Source organism: Rhinopithecus roxellana, chromosome 6 (genome assembly GCF_007565055.1).
Source record: "Rhinopithecus roxellana isolate Shanxi Qingling chromosome 6, ASM756505v1, whole genome shotgun sequence".
In the NCBI taxonomy this organism is placed as follows: domain Eukaryota; kingdom Metazoa; phylum Chordata; class Mammalia; order Primates; family Cercopithecidae; genus Rhinopithecus; species Rhinopithecus roxellana.
In genome coordinates, this window is record NC_044554.1 from 56,296,975 (window position 1) to 56,320,426 (window position 23,452).

General features: G+C 38.0%; 1 protein-coding gene and 1 long non-coding RNA gene across 4 annotated transcripts in view; one reads left to right on the plus strand and one right to left on the minus strand.

Annotated features, from left to right (window-relative positions):
• CHRM2 (cholinergic receptor muscarinic 2) overlaps positions 1–632 on the minus strand; it is a 159,608-nt gene extending 158,976 nt beyond the window's left edge. For 2 of the 3 annotated variants that reach the window (XR_004058131.1, XM_010371764.2), the window contains exons 1-2: positions 505–632; positions 260–417 (exon numbers count right to left, since the gene is read on the minus strand). The gene's annotated coding sequence lies outside the window, so the exon portion shown is untranslated. The remainder of the gene's footprint in view (positions 1–259; positions 418–504) is intronic. The other variant, XM_010371749.2, reaches the window with a different exon arrangement.
• Positions 1–23,452, plus strand: part of LOC115898393 — a 258,295-nt gene that overhangs the window by 171,906 nt on the left and 62,937 nt on the right. The window lies entirely within an intron of this gene.

Genomic DNA, 23,452 nt, shown 5'->3' on the forward strand with positions numbered 1-23,452 from the left:
CGGAATCGTAGGGGTACCCCGCCCCGTGCTGTGCCTCATTTGCCCCTTCCTTCCATACCCGCCATCACTGCCCCCAACCCTCCAAGCCCCAGGATCCAAAGTTTCCGTTTGAGAATCTGCACGTGGGGAGGACCTCCCTCCAATTCCCCCAAGCCCCGACCCCTGAGCATCCGGTTTGGGGGGATATGAAGGGAGAGACCCCTGGTGCCAGGGTCCTCGGAGTGGGTAAGCGGAGAGCTGCACAGCGCGGGGCCCTTACCTGTCGCTGGTTTCGCTCCAGTTGCCTCCCGGGCTGCGAGGTGGTGGAGGCTTGAAGGAGCGAGGAGCCCTTTGTGGGTTCAGGGCCGATCCGCCCGGGCTGGAGCTGCGCACCGCTTAGAGTCCGAGGCCAGCCGCTGGTTCTCTTTCTCCCTTGATCTTGCAAAAGAAAAGGAAAAGATTAGTTGATGCCGAGACACTGGAGGGGTGGGGCGGGAGAGGCGGGAGAGGCGGGAGAGAACCGACCCAAAGGCTCTGGCGAGAGCTGCGGGGCTGGCGCGCTTGCAGGCAGAGTCACGCACCCTACACTCGTCTCAGCCGCTTGGCTAGTCTGTGACCTGTTCGTGGTTTAGATTGGAGTTAAATTGACGCTGCCCCCGCCCTCCACGCCAAACCACTAAAGGAGAAGCAAACAAGACTTTCAAACCTGGCTTTCACGAAGAGCCTGGAGACCAAAATAGAACGGAGACCTGGATGCCTCGGCGAGCTGGGCTGGATTCATTTCTTCACCAAAGTGTTTGGGGAAGTAGGAATTAGTTTTGGGGAGGCAACACCTATTCCGGTATCTCGGCGATTTCCTGGTGAAATCTACGATTTCCAGGCTCTGGCCAACCGGCAGCCTGGAGCGTGTTAGTGTGTGTGTGTGTCTGTGTGTGTGCGCCCGCGCGCGCTCCCTAGGTCTTTGCGCCCGGGCGCCTTTAGTACAGCAGGAGAGCGTGTCTGTATTCGTGCGTGTGTGTTCGATTAGCTGCAATGGACGGACAGTTTCTGGAGAGAACATTTACAATTTTCTTTCAGTACGACAGGATTAGTTGCTGTTGAAGGCTCTCCCCCAATGAAATCTTCTGTGCTCTCTGATTTGGCGGTTCTTCTGAGCAAATATGACAGCCTTTTCTCCAGGCTCTTTTTCGCTCCTCTCCATTTCCATCCCCAGAGCCCAGCTCTCCATCTGCAATTTCTACATCAGAACCACCCCCAACCCCGAGTCCCTTCCCTGCAAGTGTGTGAGTGCTACAAAGGTGACATGGCATATTGGGAAGAAGGCAGTATTGCCTTTTGATTGTCGGAGATACTTAAGCTCAGTTTATCCAGGTGGGAAAATGTTAGACTAAATCCCCTATGCTTTGTAAATATATGATTGTACTGAACTCTTCACATATTGTTTATTTCTTTGGAGCGTTGACAAATGTATTCGAAGGAGAAGTAATTTTTTTTCTCTTATTTTAAACATGAGGCAGTGACCATGTTTTCTTCACCTAATGGGCAGTAGACTACAGAATACACACACACACACACACACACACACAAATATATATATATATACAGAATATATATATATATGTACACACACATACACACAGAATATATATATATATATATGTTTGATGCTTCAGGGAATTTGTGATCTCCATGAAAAAAAATTAGGATGCAAACTTTCTGTGTTCAGACCTGCCTTTGATGTTTATTCCTTTATTTTAATGAGAAATTTATTCCAATAATTGTATCCATTAATTTTTAGATACTAACCTCATTTGACAAAAGTACAATGATAGGATTCTAAAGTGTAGCTGAGGCCAAAACTTGCTTTTGTAAAGGCATATGTATATGTGACTATAACATCGATATATTATATATTACATAGGCTTTATTTTCTTTCATCCAACTTCAATCAAATAAAGAGCAAGAAGTGGAAACTTTAAATTGAATAGCCCAGAATTGGACACATCACTTTTTGGGTCACAGGGATAGCCAAAGAGCAAGTTAAAGATACATTGATATAATATAATATAGTCAATTAAATTGTTAAGTTCTTGATGTCCAGGGCTTTGCTAGGTATTAAAGGGCATCCAGAATAGCAAAACCCACCGCTCCTGTGTTTTTATAAGCTTCTATTCCTATTGACAAGAAAAGACACTTCATATGAAACATCTATATAATAGTTGACAATCCAATGATTAATTTTATAGCAATGTAAATTTATTGATAAATGGAAATGCTGTAGCTAAAAGTTTCTGCCCTTTTTGTTAACTCATGGCTATCACCAAGCAGGACCTGACACAAAGTTGATTTTGCTTGATTGAAGTCATCCTAAAATACAGCATTACAATACTGTGTCTCTGCCTTCAACCTCCATACTCACATCCCACCATCACTGGGTGATTATAAGATACCTGTGAGAAAATCACAACAGCCCTGCTAAGTCTTGTTCTCAGCCTCTCCCAGCATTTGTTCCACTACATTAAATATCTGATTTTGTCATTTCTCCTCTCTTAGACACTCTTTTCAGAATGAATTCACATTTTCCTTTTTTACTCCATTATTTCTGTCTACTGAGCCTCCATAAACCCATGAAGCTGCTTGAGTCTTTTGGAACACACACAGACACATACCCATGAAAGCAAAAAAGTGAGGAGAAATAGATCCCTGACCAGCAACAGACAGGAAACCCCAGTGATTTGTTACTCTTTTGTTCCTTTACATCATTAAGAACACTAAGCCCTCTTTTACTAATAAAACTACACATTCCAAATTAAGCAACAAAATAAATAACCAGTGAAAGCAAATGAATGTTTTTCTTAAACCTCAATAAAACAGAATCTGTGGGTGACTGAAGTACTATATTTAATAGAAGTCAGTATACTTAAGGTCTTTTGGAGAGGAGCTGCACAGGGAAGCATCATTTTTAGCAAACAGTCATCAATTATGTCCATTTTCTTTTTCTGGGTCATCACTTAGAACACATCTTTATATAGACTTGTAACTCTGCCATTCACTGTGATTTTGGAGAAATTGTTTAACTTTTCTTTGCCTCAGCTTCTTAAACCATAAAATGGGTATAATATACATGTGGGGGTTGGTAGGAGGGATAATAGAAGTAATTCATGTGAAATTCTTAAAAGAGCACGTGGCACGTAGCAAATTAGCTATAAATATAACACTGTTGGTCAAGACTGAAAAATACAGGTTCTTGGGTCACACCTGTGACCTACTGAAACAGAGTATTAAGGAATGATTCTTGACAATGCAAACCATAATGCTCATCAACATCATATAATTAACATGGTAAACATAATGCATCAGCACTCTGACCCCAGGGAACTCAATTCTTTTCTTCTTCTAATTTCTGTTTTGATACAAGAAATGATCAAGTATATTCTGAGTGTTTTATTTTCATCTCTTATGCCAGTTCATTTTCTGAGGAGAAAAAGAAAGAATGCTCCCCCACCCAAGGAATAGCATTTACATGATTAGTAACTCTTGGTGTGGAACATTTTCATTTGTTTGTTTTTCATGAGACAGAGTCACTCCATCGCCCAGGCTGGAGTGCAGTACCATGATTTTGGGCTCACTGCAACCTCTGCCTCCCGGGTTCAAGCAATTCTACTGCCTCAGCCTCCCAAGTAGCTGGGATTACAGGCACCTGCCACTGCGCCCGGCTGTTTTTGTATTTTTTTGTAGATACAGGGTTTCACCATGTTGGCCAGGCTGGTCTCCAACTCCTGACCTCAAGTGATCAGCCTTCCTTGGCCTCCTAAAGTGCTGGGATTATAGACATGAGCCACTGCACCAGCCGGTGTGGAACATTTTCAAAACTGCTTTTTAAATACTTTGTAAAATGCATCTATGAGATTTTTTTAATCTACATTCCTATTTTCCACCTCAAAGAACTCTAATAAATTAATAATTTCTACTTATTAAGCCAAACTTCATTACTTACAACTTCATGATGCTAGTTTCAGACACACACTGAAGAGCTCTCAATGCCTGTAAAGGGTGACTTTCAATCTTTGACAAAGCTTGTGTTTGAGTAAGATTATAAATAAGGTCACCACTAACGTGAGAAGAAGGGGAACCATAGGTCTCATTCCTGGGAATGTGGTGCATATTTATCATGCCACATTGATTTCACTGCAGCAATAATTAGGCTTCAGTAATTAGATGCACAAATCAGCACTCTCTCATCATAAGTGGATTAAGAGGGTGACAAGTTCAACTCCAGTGATTTCCCATCAGGTATGGCGGTCATAACATTTAAAAATTTTTTTTCTATTTTCAAGGAACCAAGAAAATGAAGGTGAGGGCTTTGCCTGTATTGGGAAAATGAGCCAAGAGCAGATCTTGCCGTGTCCTTCATCTTCTACTCACACAGACTGTTTAAGAGTTGAATAAGAGAAGCACATTATTCATTAGTAGGAGCTTTGGAAAAGGCGGGCTGATTTCTGATGGATGCCAAAGGAATCTTTCTTTTCCTTGACCTCAGTTTGAAATATAACAATCCTGGGTTAAAAGTAGATCTCCACTAAACGACAATCACTACTTACAATGGGTTCTTCAGTTGTCTCTTTCTGTTTTGAAATCTTAATAATAGTTTCATAATATACACATTATTCTTCCTAGAATTTATTTTTTCCTACAGACCTTCCCAGAGAGTAATTTAAAAGCTTCTATTCTTTAGCTTAAAAAGATGATCTCTTTTCATTCTAGAAAATCCTGAGCTTTTCTTTTTCAGACCCTGCAATTGAAATTTTCATATACAAATAGGACTGATTCTGAGGGATAATGTTTAGTGACAGTGTGACAAACAATGCTTTGTTATTTTTTTCTTTTTCATGAAGTTTGGCATCACAGATGTTTTCAACTCTTTTCTCTCATAGCAGTGATAGTGTTACCCAATGACTGAAAACATTTACTGCTGCTGAGTATAAAATATTTAAAATACAGAGCTCTTTTGCAGACAGAGACTATGAAGAAGGGAGAAAAAGCAGAGATGGGAGGGGCAGTGCACCACCCTGCAAAATGCTAAACAGCTGCAATTTTGATAAATCAGTGCTAAGAATACAGAAGGAAAAGGTCACATGGGATGCTTGTTTCCTTAGAGAAGCATTTAGTGTATGTGTTACCTCCTATTAGGAGGTAAGCTGAGTGCTGCTTCAGAAGTGAACCTCTATGACAGGGTGAACTTGAAAGTTTCAACAACAACTACCTCAGTGTATATTTTAACAAACAGCCTAAATTTCCCCTTTTTACAGGCAAAGTTAAATCCTGGAATCTCAGATGAAGATAAGATTCTAGCAAATTCAAAGTGAAAGTCTTATGACACTCTTCTATATGCATGAGGTCTCAGATTATTTGAATCAGTAACTTTTCATGCAGGGAAGAGTCATCTAGGAATACTTAAAATCTTTTGAGTCTGTAGAGAAACCTGCACTTACTCATGGGAATTCACATAATTTCTCAGATCATACAACATACCAATTTCTTAAGCTAACTAAAGGGAAAAGCTGGAAATGCTAACACATTCTAAAGAAATAAATCCTGGATGCCATCACAACATTGGACAACTTCCTGATTAAATTTGACCTACCTCTATTTCTTGAGAGTGACTGGAATAATTGTGATGCAAAAGCAGCATGTTGCTAAGTAAGACTTAACTGAGTGTGTTTGATACTGTAATATCACTTCATATAGATCTTTTCACTTTATAAACACACTCCCCTAGCAGTGTGTCCAAGGAAGCATACTCTAAACCATTCTGTGATTTACTGTGCCTAAGACAAATCCTGTCTTTTCTTCATTATTTCACCAGCAAAGTGATGGGGTGTTAGGCTTAAGGACCTCATTTACAAAATCTCATGGGCAGTATTTCATAAATCCCTGCAGAAAGGAATGAGGCAAGGTCCTAGGCAAAGTTACTGTGTGTATTCCATTCCTACAAGGCTTTTATTGGCAAATGTTTTTCCTAGAAATTGAATTGGTTTTTGAAAGGATGTCCAATAAGCATGTGTTATTTGCAATCACTGAATGTCTTCAATAACAAGCACTCTGAATCTACCTTGAGAGGTCCAGAGGTGACACAAGGTTCTCCCCTTTTATGATGACAGAATATGGAGTAGACAGTTTCTCTCACTTGATAGCAAATCCTGGACAAATTTCTTTCTTGAGCAAGTGTCACATAAGCAAACTGCCCATGCTTTGCCTTCCTTCTACTGTATTGTAAGTTTCAGTGGGTCCTCATGAGAATGCTAGATTTCATCTCTGAGAATTCTGTTTCTCAGCAGCCTACCACAGACCAGATTTGAAGCATCAGGATTTGTTCAGCAAATATTTATATATGATTCAATATTCTCTTAGATATTAGGATTAAGTCTACAAAAGCAAGGAAGCTTTCCTGTCCTCCACAAGCTAAAGATGCAGTTGGAGAGAACAAATATAAAAAATATATATTATTATTAGCCATCTCCAATAAAATCTGTGCTGTCATAACCTATGGGAGATTCAGGAAAGAGCCTTGGCTCTTCATCGGGGAACTAATTCCAGAGGTGGATTATAGCTGAATTACACTGAAATTTGGAAGCTATGCCAAGTTTAATCTGTGGGTAAAATAATCTGGATGATGAAGCAATACGTACAATATTTAAGACAATCACCAGGAAATTACTGCTAAAACTGAAGACATCTATTAATGACCAACCAGCAAAATGCTGGCCCCATGCTTTATAGTATCTAGGGTGGGAAAAAGTATCCAAAAATTATTGAATATTATGTCTAGTTTCTGAAGTTAATTGATGGAGAAACCTAGGAAAGGTAATAACACTCCCACACACTCTTTGTCCAGAGTGCTATGTTCTAGGATGTACTTCCAATCTCCCAATTTCTCTGTGGCTATTTATTTATTTATTTATTTATTCTTTTTGCTTTTGTGTTTTGGAAGCAATTAAGCTGACTGCGAACTTACTTAGCAATGTGTGTCTCTGGCACATGGTCATTTCTGTAATTTCTTGAGAAGAAAACTCTTGGCTGTGGCTGTTATAGCTTATTCTAATTACATAATGGCATTGGGATAGGGATAATGTAACTAAGAACTGGAATGCAGTTGCTGTTCACAGAATTGACTGAAAGGAATAAAAACCCATTTTGAGCTGTTGTATATACCTTCAGCTTGCAGAATAATACTAGGCTTATCTCTGGGAATGTTCTCTCGGGTTTCTTTGCATCATGCCCCAGAGCTGGTCCATAGTGATAAGTGAGAGAATGAGAAATGGGCAGGGACGCAAACTTTCAAGGTGAAAGTGGAAAAATAAGCCACCTAGTTTCTAAGAAGAGCTGTGCTGCATAGAAAGCCTCTATGCTATTATCTCTAAAATAGGGTCACCTATGCAATACTAGGAGAGGTAAACAAGATGGACAAATGGTAAGGTATAAATGATAGAATTGCTTTTAGGGCCAAAACTTTGGATAGATGGGATCCTCTATCAAAGTAAAGAAAAGGAAACATCAGTGATTCCTTCATCTGTGTGGTAAGGATATGCCTATGTTATTTTCTGGTGTCATTTGAAGGAAAAAGATTAACTCTTGCCTTAAACTTTCCTTATCTCCAGACACATATTGCCTTATATTGTTCTAAGTAAATTCTCTCATCAGCTCCTGGTATGAAATATCATATCCAGGTACCCCTTGTCCTTATACAACTTTCAATGAAGAAAGATGAAAATTCTACTCTAAAGCAGATTCCTGTTCTGCCTGAAGTCAAATGCAGAGCTCCAGTAGTTGCTTAATTCTGGCTTCCAAAGCCAAGAGCAGTGGTATCTGTAACTATAAAAACTACCTTCTCTAGCTCAAGACCATGAGTGTGTTCTGATAATGAGATGAGATAGACTGACTCCCGATAAGTCTACACATTTATAGAAGAAACTCTGATTTTTCTTCTTGACCACTTAATTCAGAACCATTTTCTCTTTCTAAGCCTTTTTGTCTTTATTCTTTTTGGCTCGATCACTACTCTGTTCTTATGCATCCAAACTACCAGCTGGAGATTTACCAAATAATCTGGACCTCAACTCTATGTACTAGTGTTTCTGTGTAAGGTTAGACCCAGACTCCTCCTTCTCAAATTAAAAAAAAAAAATTATAATTCTGATCTGCACTGTGATCCCATTGTTTTTAAACCTGATAATACTTCTTATCAATTGGGGTGTGACCAGTGTAGCAAGACTGCAAGCATAGTGGACCTTTCCCCCGATAGCTGAGTCAGTTTTAAGTATATATTCAATTTCAGCTCTAGTTTGATGTGGTTAATTGCTTACAACTTGTTATAACAATTATAGGGAACATTTCTTAGTATATCACTATATGAATATGATGATGATTTTCATGGAAGATTTTTCAAACTTAAATTATGAGTTGTCTTTGTCACTGGGCTTATTATTTTTGACCAGAATACTAATATACATATTAATGTAAATGCAATGTTTATATGTAATTAAAAATAATCCCACAACATTAAAAGCATTTTGTACTATGACTGCTTAGTGATGATAACTTTTTCTGGAAAGTGAAAGTTGCTAATTTTTTTTTTTTAGACGATCTCTCGCTCTGTCGCCCAGGCTGGAGTGCAATGCTATGATCTCGGCTCACTGCAGCCTTCACCTCTTTGGTTCAAGTGATTCTCCTGCCTCAGCCTCCTGAGTAGCTGGGATTACAGGTGCCTGCCACCACACCCGGCTAATTTTTGTGTTTTTAGTAGAGACGGAGTTTCACCACATTGGCCAGGCTGGTCTCGAACTCCTGACCTCAGGTGATCCACCCAAGGTAAATTTTCTTATTGTATTCTCTCTTCTGTACAGAATTTCTGATTGCTATTTTTGTTTCTAATCTGGATCTGTCTTTCCTGCAAGTAATTTAGGAACTAAGCATAAAGCATTGAATTAAAAGACTAATAAAGACAGTAAAATAAAAGTAAATTATAAAGAATGATTGCATCACTTACTTAGTGAAATTAGAAGTCCTAATGGAGTCAATACTCACGATCTAAAAAAAAGGCTAAGAATGAGATTCCTATGCTCACCCCAAAGTACATCCATGGAAGCATGGGAAACCAAGATAAGAGCTGTCAGGAAAAGGAAATGAGCCACTGCTGTTTTGTAAGTCCTTCACTAAACTGCTAGAAACTACAGCATGGCTCTCATACTAAGCTGAAAGTTCTCAGCTCCTCATATGCAGCTTATAAACCTGTCTATTTAGCTTTTAAGGAAACTAAGTATTGAAAACAAAAATAGTTCTGAAAAGGCTTCTATTTCTTTTCGCTTGTTTTCTCCCTTGTGTGGTGACAGTTCTCTCTGTAAGCCTCTTTAGAAACCTGATGGCACAGACAAAAAGAATTTACTCAAAATAGTCTGGGGGTGTTGTGAGGGAGTGGAAGGAATTGAAATGTATAACAGTCTAGTTGCTAAGGATAAGGGTCAGAGTCTAATACCCAAAACTGGCATGCCACAATGTCTCTCAAAATGAATCTGTGGTGAACCAGACAAATTAATCTAAATGCTTTATTACAAATATAAATAGCACCAGCTGTGCCTGTTTTACAAAGCACAGAAGTGCCGGGGGACAGCGTTTTTAAAGCATTTCTATGTGACTGTGTATAAACATGCAGAGTGTTTGTTTAACGTTCAGTTATCCCTGAAGAATAAAAGCTACTCTCTAGTACAGATAAAACTTCAAACTACAATTTCAAACCACAGAGATTTGATGGTGAATGGTTATTTAGGGGCAAATCTTAAGTCTGTATTCACCTTTTCGTAAGTCTATGCCATCATCACAAATGGTTATATTTTTCCTAAGTATTAACCATCTTGATTCATTTAAAAATAACTACTGAAATAGTTGTTCATTTAAGTGTGCAGTTCTGTGTAATGAGATCAGCAAATGGTGAACTTTAGCTTCTCACAAAAAGAATGTACTTTGTACACATTACACAGTATTGCGCTATTACAATGGAATGAGCTGGGTGAATATGCACCTAGTCACATCTGAAAACAATTTCTTAAATTAGGTCACCTGGAGCATCAAAATACCCCTTGCATCACATACTTATAGGAATGTTCATTTGGCCAACATCAAGCAATAAACTTATTTAATATTTTGAAATTACTCCAGTAATATACATTTATCACCTCAAGCTGTATGAATTAAAAACAGTTAACCACGTGATAGATTTTTCTAATTGTATTACAATATGGTCTGTCTTCCTAAATGGAATGCAACAGTGAAGTCAAGTAGAAACTGCCCTTTATCCTCATGTCAATTATTCTATATTATATGACCTTGCCTAAGTAATTTAACCCATCCATGCCTCACTTTATTTATCTGTAAAAAGATAATGCATCCATCCTGATTCCAAGATGATTTTAAAATATTTTAGTATCCAAAGATTTATTGTCATATTATATATATATCTTTTTATATATGTGTGTGTATATATATATATGTACACACACACACATAAACCACTTGTTCATCAGGTTTTGATTAATTTTATGACTTTTGCAATCTGAAATGTTTATATTCACTGAGTTTGGTAGGCAAATAATGTACCCTTCCCCAAGATGTCCACATTTAAAGCTTTAGAAACTATGAATGTGTTACTATATATGGCAAGAAAATAATTTACATGAAAAATAGATGTAAGGATGCAAATCAGCAGAACTTAAGATAGACAGATTATCTTGTCTTATTCAGGTAGGCCCAATGTAATCAGAAGTGACCATAAAAGTGGGTGACTAAGATAGAAGACTCTGTATCGGAGTGAGGGGATATGAGAATAATTTGGCCGGCCATTGCTGACTTTGCAGATTGAAGGAGCTATGAGCTAAAGAATGTGAGCAGTTTCTAAAGACTGGAAAATATCAGAAAACTGATTTTCTCATAGAGCCTCCAGAATGAACACAGGACTACTGACACAGATTTTGGCCAGTGAGATCTGTGTGAAACTTCTGAACTATAAGATAATAAATGTGGATTTTTAAGCAAACAGCATTATGGTGGCCACAGCCACAGGAAACTAATGTACCAAGTTTTTCCTGTGATCGTAGAAAATAATTTAGATACTGTATGCTCTTTATCCAAATTTCCACGTGGGTGCCTCATGTTAATGATAATATAATTGTGTCAAGTATTTTGCCCAACTGTCTCAGTCAAGTATAGTTGTTACCATAACCATCCTAGGATGGGGCAGGAGGAATGCAAAAGTTTTGAGGAAGCAGTTTCTTGATACTAAAAATTCAGCACTTGGGACAGTTCAGCCATTATTTCCAGTTTTGAGTCAGCACCTTGGAGAGTGGACAGGACACATTCTTCCATAGATTATCAGAATAGGCACAGATGGTCACTTATTCTGTGGACTAAACTTCTGCCAAGATCACTGAGATGTGGGGGGTGATTATGCTGATTGTAACCTGAGAAAAAAAAAAATATAAGTTGCCTCCACTTTAAAGTAGTTCTTGCCTCAAAATCAAGTCCCTTCATCTGAACTTTGCCAAAGCCAGTTGGAGCCAAAATGTTAGATGATTTTTGACCCAATGCTGCACTTCACATGCAGCTTCTGTGAAATTTCCAAGTTGGAGTTGCCTTTTCTGTGTCTCCCCATGTGCTGGTCTCAGTCCTTGCCTTTGTTTATAATCTATCTTTACAGTTGAGTAAGGATCTTGACTTAGAATAAGGCAAACTGAACTCACTACTAGAAGTGTTGGATACATGAAGGTATGAGCCAAAATAGGCCATCACGATTTATTCACTCATTCATTTAGTAAACAATATTGATTTACTGCCTAAGAGATAGCATGTATGATTCTACATGCTAGAGATAAAGGCTACGACAAAGTCTTGCTTTCATGGGCTTCTTGTGGGCAGAGGCAGAAGGTGAATAGCATCAAAAATATATAATGTAATATGATGTAATAATGTCAAAAATAATATTTACTATAAAATGTAAAAGTAAGTAAAGAGACTATTCTAAGTTTCATATTATGCTTTTTTTCCAAATATTCATAGTTCTCCCTCTTTGCAGGTACAAGGTAAGATTGCAGATTGCAGTTGTGGTGAGATAGGGACGTGTGAATAGTTTTCCTTGTGAGGTGTGAGTGGCATTGATGTGACTCCAAGTTGAGCATCTAATTACCAGTATGAGAGCTTCCCAAGCTCTCTTTTCTCTTCAGTACAGCAACAGCAATATTTAAGATGCTAACTTGAATCCCTGAATTATTCCTGCAGCCACCATGGAAATACAGCGGAAATGTGAATAAAACTTTGTTGTTTTCTGTCACAGGTATTTGCTTCTCCCATCACAGAATAATGTATTCTATTCTGACTTATACAGATAGTCAAGGGAGGTATGATAGTAGGATCTGAAATTGTAGCAGAGGCCTGAATGATGGTAATAAGTGAGTGATGCTAAATTCCTAGGGGAAAATATTTCAGGCAGAAGAAAAGAGATAGTGCAAAAAATTACAGATAGGTATAATACAGATCCCAAGAAGGCGATTCACCACCCTGAACCAAATGTGGACATGGATCCTAGCTCTAAAAAGTGCCAGTGCTTTCCTTGTCCTATTTCTTGTCTAATCATTTCCGTTTCTTTATATGTTAATATCGATTTTGAAAAACACGGTAGACATTGGAACCAGTATCAAAATTTTTATAAACCCAACTCTAGGGTTACAGCTAAGGATCTAACTTATTTCTTACCCATAAAATTATTCTATTCATATTTTTGCCACTCATTTTACACCCTAATCAAAATTATTCTCATAATTTTCTTTGTAACCCTGGGGACAATGCTTAGGAGCCCAGGTAGTCTGTGAATCACTGCAATCTCAGTATTTTCGTTTATTCCTTTAGCAACTATAATATCCTTGATTCTGAACAAAACACTTGGGATAAAATAGTAAACAAAGATAGAACTTACAGTATAGTGGAGGAGACAAAATATTCAGCCAATAATCACACAAATTCAAAGGAAAATTACAACTATAAAAATATAATGGAATGAAGTCATATTGTTTTGAGTACACAGTAGGGAGATTTGAGTCTCCTCTGTAAGAGAAGACTTGCCTGGGGAAGTGAAGCCTAAATTAACATCTCAAAAATGAGAAGGAATTAATCAGGTGAAGATTGGAAAGAAATGTTTGCTACAGAAAGGGAACAGCAGGTCAAGTGTTCTGTGGCAGTAGGAGGATGGAAAGTAGATAAAAACTATGAAGGACTCAGAAAGATGAAGGAAGAAGATTTGTGGGATGCTTTTCATGAAAAGGAATGGGTCAGGCAAGTATGGAAGAGGGAGGCCATGCAAAGATTTCTAGCCATGTTTAGGAATACTATCTTTTTATTGAAATTGGTGGGAACCTATAGGAAGGTTTACACGGGCATAGGAAAGAATAACTATAATCAAATGAGTTTCAATAAAATGTTCTGACTAAAGTGGGGAAAATGGGTTGGAGGAATGCAAGAGCAAATATAAATAGATCAACATGTAGACTGGATAAAGAAAATGTGGTACATATGCACCATGGAATACTATGCAGTTATAAAAAGGAGTGAGATCATGTTCTTTGCATGGACATGGATGAAGCTGGAAGCCATCATCCTCAGCAAACTAACACAAGAACAGAAAACCAAACACTGTATGTTCTCACTCATAAGTGGGAGTTGAACAATGAGAATACATGGACACAGGGTGGGGAACAACACATAACAGGGCCTGTTGGGGGTGGGGGTGGGAAGAGGGAGAGCATTAGGATGCATAGCTAATGTATATGGGGCTTAAAACCAAGATGACTGGTTGATAGTTGCAGCAAACCACCATGGCACACGTATACCTATGTAACAAACCTGCATGTTCTGCACTTGTATCCTGGAACTTAAAGAAAGAATAGATCCACATGGCCATAGTGTAAGTTCTCTTAACAGACAAGGGCAACTTTGCTGGCATAATGGTGGGAATAAAGGGGTGACTTCCAAAGTATTTTATGAGTTGAATTTTATGAAATGTGGTGTAGATTTGTTATGGTGGAGGAAGAGAGATTTTGAGGATAACACCCTGTAACCTGAGGTGGTCATACCATTCACTGAGAATACTGGAAGAGAGCAAAGCTCTCAGAGGAGGTTTCATGTTGGACACATTGAATTTGAAGGACTTTTGGGAACGTTAAGAAGGGGTGTCAACTATAGAGATGCAAATACAGACCTGGAGCTCAAAATATAGGTCTAATCTAGATGCATAACCTTGTGATTCATTTGCTCCTAGGTGGTAACTGAAGTTGTGGGCAAGGCTGACTGCCTCAGGGGAGATCATAGAAGGGACAGGAAGCTAGGGAGACAAAGGGAAGATCAGCAGAGCAAACAGGGAAGGGGCAGCAGGAGCATGGGTGGAACTCGAGCTGGATCAAGACAAATATCAGAAAATCAGGGTTCTGCCCACCATTGTCTTGGGATAAGATTTTATAGAATTTGTACCACAGGACACAAGTTCTTCATGAGAGAATTCACATCAATAAATATTTCAGATGATCTGATTAGAGAATAAAGGATGGCTCTCTTCAAATTTGGCACTGTTCTTTTCCTCACAATTTGTCCCAAAGTTGAGCGGTTACAAGTCAGAGTTTTATTCTATGAACAAGATTATCCCAAACCTTCAGTGTACTGAGACACGCAGTCTGATGATTAGCATACTTGTGGGAACAGGAGAAGAGCTGATCTTATGTTTTAGTACTAAAATAAAGCAATATCCCGCTTAGTCAGAAGACAGACTTCCAGCAAATGCAACACTCAGAACGTATCTATAAACCCAGAAAAGCAAACAAGCAAACGAACATCTCCTGAGCTTTAAAAATAGATGTTAAAAAATACCATAAAGTATGTTTTGTGAGGGAATTCCTCAGACACTTACACACATCCTTTTTTTCTTATTTTATATAAAACTCTTACAGACTCTATTATCTGATTTCCCAACCAGTAGACAATTAACTGCATCCAATTATACGGAGTAAGGAACTGTTGAAAGCAGACATACAGACAATAAGGAGAATGGACAATTAGAGTCCTGAAAAGAGTGGAAAAGAAAAAAAAGAACAAGAATATCAATAACAAAAAGTCATCCCAACAACCCAGGAAGCAGAGCTCTCTGGGGCCATAGCCAGAGCACACAGTCATTCTTGCCCTGGTGGCCTTTTAATCGTTCATATATATTGCAAGTTGGCAAAATACTTTGAGTCATCCTGATAATCCCAAGGCTGATTATGCTAAGTACACTCTTTAACAGGGCAAAAAAGCTCATATACATTTAATATTAATATCCTTAGTTCAGAAAAGGACAGTACTTGAAGAGATAAACTTCAGTCATCTTTTAAATTAACCTTTTTGACTCTCTCATTTCCATGTGAGCTAGATAGATATATAAGCCCGGATTAATCATTGCATTAGTTAATAGTCCTTCTTGCCTTTAGATATTAGCTGGGAGCATATTTAAACAGTGTGTTTGTTTGCTAGAGCTACAGGAACAGAGAAATCACAAACTGGGTGGCTCAAACAACAGAAAAATGTGATCTCACAGCTCTGAAGGCCAGAAGCCCAAAATCAAGGTGTTGCCAGGATTAGTTCCTTCTGAGAGCTATGAGAAAAGGATCTGTTCTGGGCTTCTCTCTTTCCTGGTAGATAGTGGTGTTGATGTTCATGTGGTGTCTTGCTGTATGAGAGTCTGTCTCCAAATTTGCCCTTTTCGTAAGGACACCAGTCATATTGGTTTAGGTCCCGTTTCAATGACCTCATTTTAACTTGGTAAAAATCCTATGTCTAGAAAAGGTCAGATTCTGAGGCACTAGGGGTTAGGACTTCAACATATAAATTTTAGTGGGGAGGCAAAATTTAACCCTTAACACTTGATATCTGCAAAAAGTAAAATGTAGTTAAATGAATGTTATGTTTTCCACCTGCTGCTAATGTTGGTTAAGGTATGCTCTTTAAAATTTACTTTCGTATTGCTGATGGATTGCCTTAAATTCACTTGCCTTATCTTCTTCATAATCAAAGGCATAATAATCAATTATTTAATAGTCAATGATTAGCCACTGTGCTTCCATAATATTCAATAATCAATGATTAGCCACTGTGTTTCCATAATATTTATCAAAGTTGGCCTCGTGCTCTATTCTTTCTAAAACATCACCTCCTCTAATTCTCTTGTAATGTTCTTGGAGACATAAACCATATATTGATCATCTTAGTAAACCTGTTGCATAGCACTGTGCTTTGTACATGATCAGTCATTAATACGTTTTTTTGAGGTGAATGTAATTGAAATGTTAGTTGAGATTATAAATTTGCTCACTGACTATGGAGCTGTGTGAAGTTAATTGACTCACATAGAAGATTGCTTTCATCTCATTCGCTAAGTTCTAATTAAATAAACTAATGAAAAATTGACAAATGGTGGCTCAATTAGACTCATTCCATCTATCTTGTTCTGTGCACATTCACTGGCCTTGTATTCTTGGCATAATTTTAAGGAGCTAAGACAGGTGTGGACTCTGGTCAAAAATGAACCAAGTGGTCCAGCTCTCTTCAAGAGTCAGTCCAGTAGCATCTTGTATCCAGTTAATGAGGCTGGCACAATTAAAGTTTAATATCCCATATTAATTTTCCAAAAGATCACGTTATTAACTGAAATGGGAGAAAAAAGGTAAATTTATGTAAATTGTATATTGTTTCTACATTGTTCACTAATTTACAGATAGACTCTGATGTCTCCCTTATGGGTTCAGGTCTCAGTTCTAATATTGCCTTTCCAAAGATTCCTTCTGGAGCATTCAACCTAAAGATACCTCTCTACCTCATTCATTTCTAACACATTTTAAAATAAATGCCCTTTTTAGTGTGGACCACCATTGAAAATAATCTTTCACATTCTTATTTACTATCAACTGCCTCATGCCCCCACCCCTACTATAATTAAACTCCAGGAGATCAGGAGCCTGGTCACTCTGGCTTACCAACATTTTGTTCTTCAGGGCCTGGCCATACTAGGAAGCCGGTTAATATTTGGTGGGTATATGCCTCTACCTGACGCCCCTCTCCCTCCATACCAGTTCTCTGACCTCACCTCTTATAAATCTTCATTCTCTTCATACCACTGAAGTCTTGGTGATCCCAGGCTGTTCTTCAAACACACAAAGGAACCACATTCTGCATCAAGGCCTTCACGGATCCTTCTCATCTCCTCTGTGTGTGCCAATCCTTCAGTTATCTCAGGTCGCCTCTCAATATGGTTCTCCATGGCACCAGTCACCATCTGACACAGCATATGTTTATTTGTCATACTATTATGTCCCACACAGATAGCCCCTCATGACCTAGACACTCATTCCCTGAGCTATGGGAGCATTCATACTCACAGATCACATCTTATAAACCCACTCCACTTGAAATAGCCCTTGACTAATGGAAGCTGCAGCCTACGTTGAATATCGAGTCAGTGTGGAGGCCTGTCCTGGCTGCCCCTAGGGCTTGCTGAGGCCCTCATTTCAGTTAAATCTCATCTTAATCTTTTCCTCTGCCCAAACTTGCTTCCCTTGCTCTGTCCCTCCCTCCCTCCCATGTATTGATGAATAATAAATCTTTCTGTACACAAATCTTCATCTCAGAGTATGTTTTCCTGGGAATACAATCTAAGACATGAGCTAAGACTTACATGGAATGTAAACTTCATGAGAACAGGTCCTTCATCTAACTGATCCAATCTCATTCATTGTTGCATATGCCAGTGTCTAAGAGATGCTTAGTTAAAATTTGTTGAACAAATACTTGAATAAGAAGTCAGGCATCTCTTCTCCCAGAGGTGAAAGTATGGACATGGATGAATTCTATATGTTTTCATTGGAAAACAATACAGAACAGCTTTCAGGAGATTTGTTGAACTTCTCTGAAGAAGGAATACTGCCACACCATGAATAATCTGTATGGATAATTTATCTTGCATACATAATTTTCAGTTTTTAATGTTTTCACATAGACATCCAGAGTCACTCCAATTTGATCTCATAGCTGATTTGACCCTTCTGAAAAATATATAAAGAAGATACGTGAACAATTATCTCTATTTTCTAAATGAAGAAATTGAAGATTGGAAAGGTTAAAGTGGCACACCTAAGGGTACATGTTATGACAGAACTATCAAAATCAGGTCTTCTTCTGCATTTATGTGCCGCGTTCATTTGCATTCTTTTATTAAGAAGAAACCCAGCTACTAATGACTAAATTTTATTTTAATATAAGTATGAATATTTACAGATACACACTTAAATATTTACACGTACCACTTGCTCAAGCTTTACTTAAAGCTAGCTTTGCTTGTGTAAGTGACCAGGCATCCCTTTTTGAGTATGACTCAGAAATTTCTTTGTAGTTTTGAAACAAGTAGAAAATTAAATAAGAAGAATCGATTGCCTTTAAATTCATTGGTAAAGTTCTTAATAAACACTACAGGAAATAGTAATCATTACGCTATTGATCTCAGGAAGTCTTCCCTGTATGAGCCACCAATTAGTCCTGCTTCTATAGAGATGTCAATATGACTTGTTAGTAGAATGTTCTTATATGAAGTCTGAATTTTAATAGAGCATATGCAGTACATATTTAAATATAAGGGTATGTTTTATATTTATTTAGAGATCTATCTTTACGTATCCATGTACAAACACAAAAAAATAAAAAGTAAGTTTAACCAAGACCTGCACAATAATTCTAGTTAAATTGTTAACAATAAAGCACAGTAAAGGGAGTGTTTGGTTCACTTCAATCTCATCCAGTCAGACTGAGAATAACTAATGATATTAAGACACCAAATATTTTTTAGAACAATATTTTTCAGGGAAATGAATAACACCAATTTTCAGTAGCCATAAAAATGCACTTCTCAGGTTCCTTTCTGTGGTGCACACAGTTGATTGGTGACCCTGGCTACTATCCCCTACATCCACAAAGTCTATTTTTTCCTGTAAGACCACTCCTGATGAATGGCAGAGGTACCAAGGCAGGCCCATGCTAGTGAAATGTGGGACTGCTCCAGCTAGTGGCATTGGCTAAAAGGCTTTGTACTAATCTGGCAAAACCTTTCTTGGAATTGTGATACAGCCAAGATATTTTTTACCCGATTCCCATGCTTCTTACCTTCCAAAAATGTTACATCCACATGTCTGTCTAAAATATTTCCTTGTCTTCTCCTCTTTCCCCTGGTAAATCTAGCATGGTCATTTAAACCTACATCAGCATTTGCTTCTCAGAAGATCCAAACTAATGCAAATGCTAAAGAGTATATGTATTGCAAGATGTTCCACCTACACCTCACCACTCCTTATACTCAAACACAAGATTCAGGATCATTTTCAAAGTGACTATTCCTCTTGAAGTGTTCAAGAAACATCCAGAGATCCCTTCAGTGGAATGTGAACTGACACATAGGCTGCATCAAACCTCAAGATGTGCAAAGAGAATGCTCCTAATGTAGCAAGACTTCATGGTTAATTTTTCCAGATCGTTACAATAGGAAAAACAGCCATGGTTGAGAGTTCCAGATATTGTTGCATGATATACATCTGAAGAGAGAAAAAGTAACGCTCTTTCTTGGAGGAAAAAAATGATATTGAGCTATAGATAAATGAAAGAAGACATGGGAGAACAATGAGACTTATGCCTGCTATTACAGACTAGGAGAGCGGTCGTAAGTACTAGACTCTGTCCTTGCTGGGCACACTAGAGAGAGAAATAGATCTTCCGGGTGATCATCCGAATCTGCAGAGATAGACACATGCAACAGCTATGCTACTGATATATAGCTAGTTACATTATAGACCTTATAATACAATAATAAAAGATAGTTTGTTTCCATAAAACATTTACATTTATCTTGATGTTTATAAAAGGATCTATGAGGGACTAATCTTTGGTAATCATTGCATCTCACGGCCTATTTCTATCCGTGTAAGGACATTGAAAGAGACCTGGGCACTTAATCCAGCTCCACCACTAACCAGCCTCATGGCTTTGGGTAAATACAACATAGGCTTTCTCAGTTAAAGTTCCCTTATCGGAAACAATATTGTGATACTCAGCATTCCTAGCTCACGTGGTTGGCTATATTCAAGGGGGTCGATGTATTTAGAAGGGTTTTGTAAATTAGAAAGCATATACCAGAATAAAACTTTTTTTTTTTTAGCAAAGGAAGTCTATATCATAAAATAGGCAACACTTAAACCTCTAGTATTGTTTTACTTTTAGAACCAAACTTGTACAATGTAAGCATGGAGAATAGAGAGAGCTTCCTTTAATTCTTCCCGTATAGTACATGCATACTTTGTGGTTCTTATCTTTATGAAGAGTATTTATGTTGGCTAATGTTGGGCAGATCATTCTATTTCAATGTATAAGCAAGAATATAGATTTTTAAATGTGTTTCCTGTAGTTTAAAAATCAGCGACCAAGACACTAATAAACATTACTCAGAACTTAAATTTAAAACTTTCCACAACAGGGTTCTAGAGTAACATTCAGATTTCTGTTTAACACTTTTTATTCCCCAAATTGAAATACCAGGAATAAAGTTACATCATTTAATTCCAGGACTCCATTTTCTATTCTAACACCAGGTCCTCGATTTCTCTTTTTCTCTAAATCCATGGCCAATTGTCAATAAAAGTTATTTTTATCTAACATTTATCTATTGACAAGACCTCCAAATAAGCCCTCCCTTCTTTTAGTCCCCTCTTCCTTCTTATCACTTCCATATTGTATTTTTAAAGCATCAGTTAGGCAATGTAAGTAGTAGACTTACATAGTAATCCTGAAGTTGTCAGTGATTGCCCATCAGATGAAGCCTGACTTTCAAAGCCAACAGTACATAAAAGGATTTATTTTGCCTTATCCTCACCAGTTTGCATGTTTTGAATTTTCACCTATCTGATAGATGCAAATGCTAAGTTATTATAATGTGTTCCTGTATATGTACATAAATTGAATTTATTTATTTACCTCTTGGCTGTTTCTAGGTTGTACATTTTCCTTTTTTCCATTTTCAACACTTCTTTGATTCCCTTTCTGAGTTTTCTTTATATATTTTGCTGTGAATTAGGTTTGGTAGATGTTTGCCTTTATTTAAAGCTAGAATGAGAGATTAGAGCCAAGGTTTTCCAGCTTCCTTTCCTCAGAATTTTTTTACACAGATCTTGCACAAAGTAGGAATTTAATAAGTGCATGCAGCTTGGCTTTCTGTGAAACTGTCTAGCTGTCAATTCTGAAAAGTTAAAGAGAAGTGAGGGATAATTATAAGTGGAGATACATGTGAATTACGGGGTTGAGAGGACTGGCTTGGCTTTGGGACAGTCTTTCTCCAATCTGACATGGTGTTTGTCAAGGCAGGAGTGGAGAGTCTATTGACTGGACACTATGTCTGTTCACATGATGGGCTATGGAAGGAGGTAAGCTGTAAAAAGTTCATGGAGTTAGAAGTATTCATCTCCTATATACTGATTTGTGAGACAGAACTTAGAAAACAATGACCTTCTTCATTATTTTATTCCACTGCCTGTATTATTCTCCACTCTTAAATCATCCACTTCCTTGGGCTCCTATTTTGTGTATACATATTTTAAATTCACAACATGTTTTCTTACTCTCAGGAGAATAAAAAATAAAACAAATAGACTTACTGGGTAGCAAGAGGAGGAGGGAAACGTAATCTGTATCCTTCTTATGACCAGACGAAGCTTGCATCTCTTTCAGGAAAGGACTTCGTATCATGGTGTTAGCTGTCTCTGCACCTCAGACTAAAGCTATTTCTCTATACAGCTTGAAGAAGCAGCTACCTATTAGCTGTCCAATAGAAAAAGAAATCTATGAAATCTAACAGAAGTGTCTTTCAAATTGGATATTCTTTCTGTTCTTTCAATGGAAAGTATGAAAATAACTCAGAAAGATTTCCTTGTTTCAGGTGTTCAACATCCTGAGCTCTCTCCAACACTGTCAAGAGTTCCTGAGTAGGTTGCCATTTCTCAGTCTTCCCGGGGAATACAGACACACATCACTGCTCTTCTTCCCCATCATTTCCTCTGCATCCCGACTCCCACATGACTAATTTCTTCCATTCCATAATATGAACCACTGCCCAATTATTCCTCCCCACTCATTACCTTGCCTTCCTGACCCTTTTCTGTCATGTAGACCAACAATCCAAGGATGGACATTGGTAGTTGTGTATGTGACTGTATCTGCTTTACTTATTGCCAAGTAATATTTAGAGAAAGTATATAGCCTTTCTGTTCACCGGAAGAGTGAATGCCTGAACTTATTTCTTCCTGTGGGTGCAATCTCTTCCCCTCTTTTCCTGAAACATCTTTACCCCTCTTTGATAACAGTGTCTTGTTCTAACCCTGTCCTGATATAATTCTCCTCTATATTTTTCTCATATTCATCCTTTTAAAAAAATCTAAATATTTCCCTCTGATATGTTTCCTCTTTCTTTCTTTTTTCCCTTATTCTTCAGTACTTTAATGGTTGTTTTTATTTTTGTCTTTTAAGAATTATACATCCATACCTTACTTCCCAGAAGCCCTTGAAGTAAGCAATCCTTGATATTTCTTAGGGTGACTTGTTTCATAAAGATTTCTAAAAGAGTTGTTAGAGAGCGAGTGAGCCCTGTGATTTATGATGATTGCTCAAGCAGTGGCAGAGCTGGAAGAATTGAACAAAACACAAGAATCCCGAGGGAAACCAAAAGCTAATGTAAAATGCCATAGACTTCTAGTTTCAAAAGGATCTTTACAATAATGTAGTCAAACCTCAGTATTTTAAGGAAGAAGACACTGCAGTTCCAAGATGGTAAGTAATTTACCAAAGGCCACACCCTAGTGTGTAGCAAGATTGAAAAAAGGGAACCAGACCCAAGTCTCCTGCTGCCACTTAGGTCCCTTCCTTTATTCTTTCCATTACAATCACTTCACTCTTTTTAAAGTTCCAGAACTAAGCACAAGTTATGTGAGCCCTCTCTCATTAATCTGGGGGTACAGATCTCCGGCATACATCAAGGGAGTTACTTTCCATGGAAAACAAGTCAGTCTGATAATGGCTCAGGAGCTCACAATTGCATTGTTTTAAGAGCAAACTGCCTCTCTGTTCTGCCTTCTAAATTATAGGGAAGGGAAAACCCAAGCTCCTAAAAACGTTTTAAATAGACTGCATTGAGTGGCATGCCAACACTGAATAACTGTGCCATCCAGCAGAGCATTCTCATCATTCTGAAGGGCAGGGGTTCAGTGTGAGTGTCAGAAGGGAGCTAACCACTCTTTGTGTCCTTGCTTAACTTTTAGCTGAAGAGGAA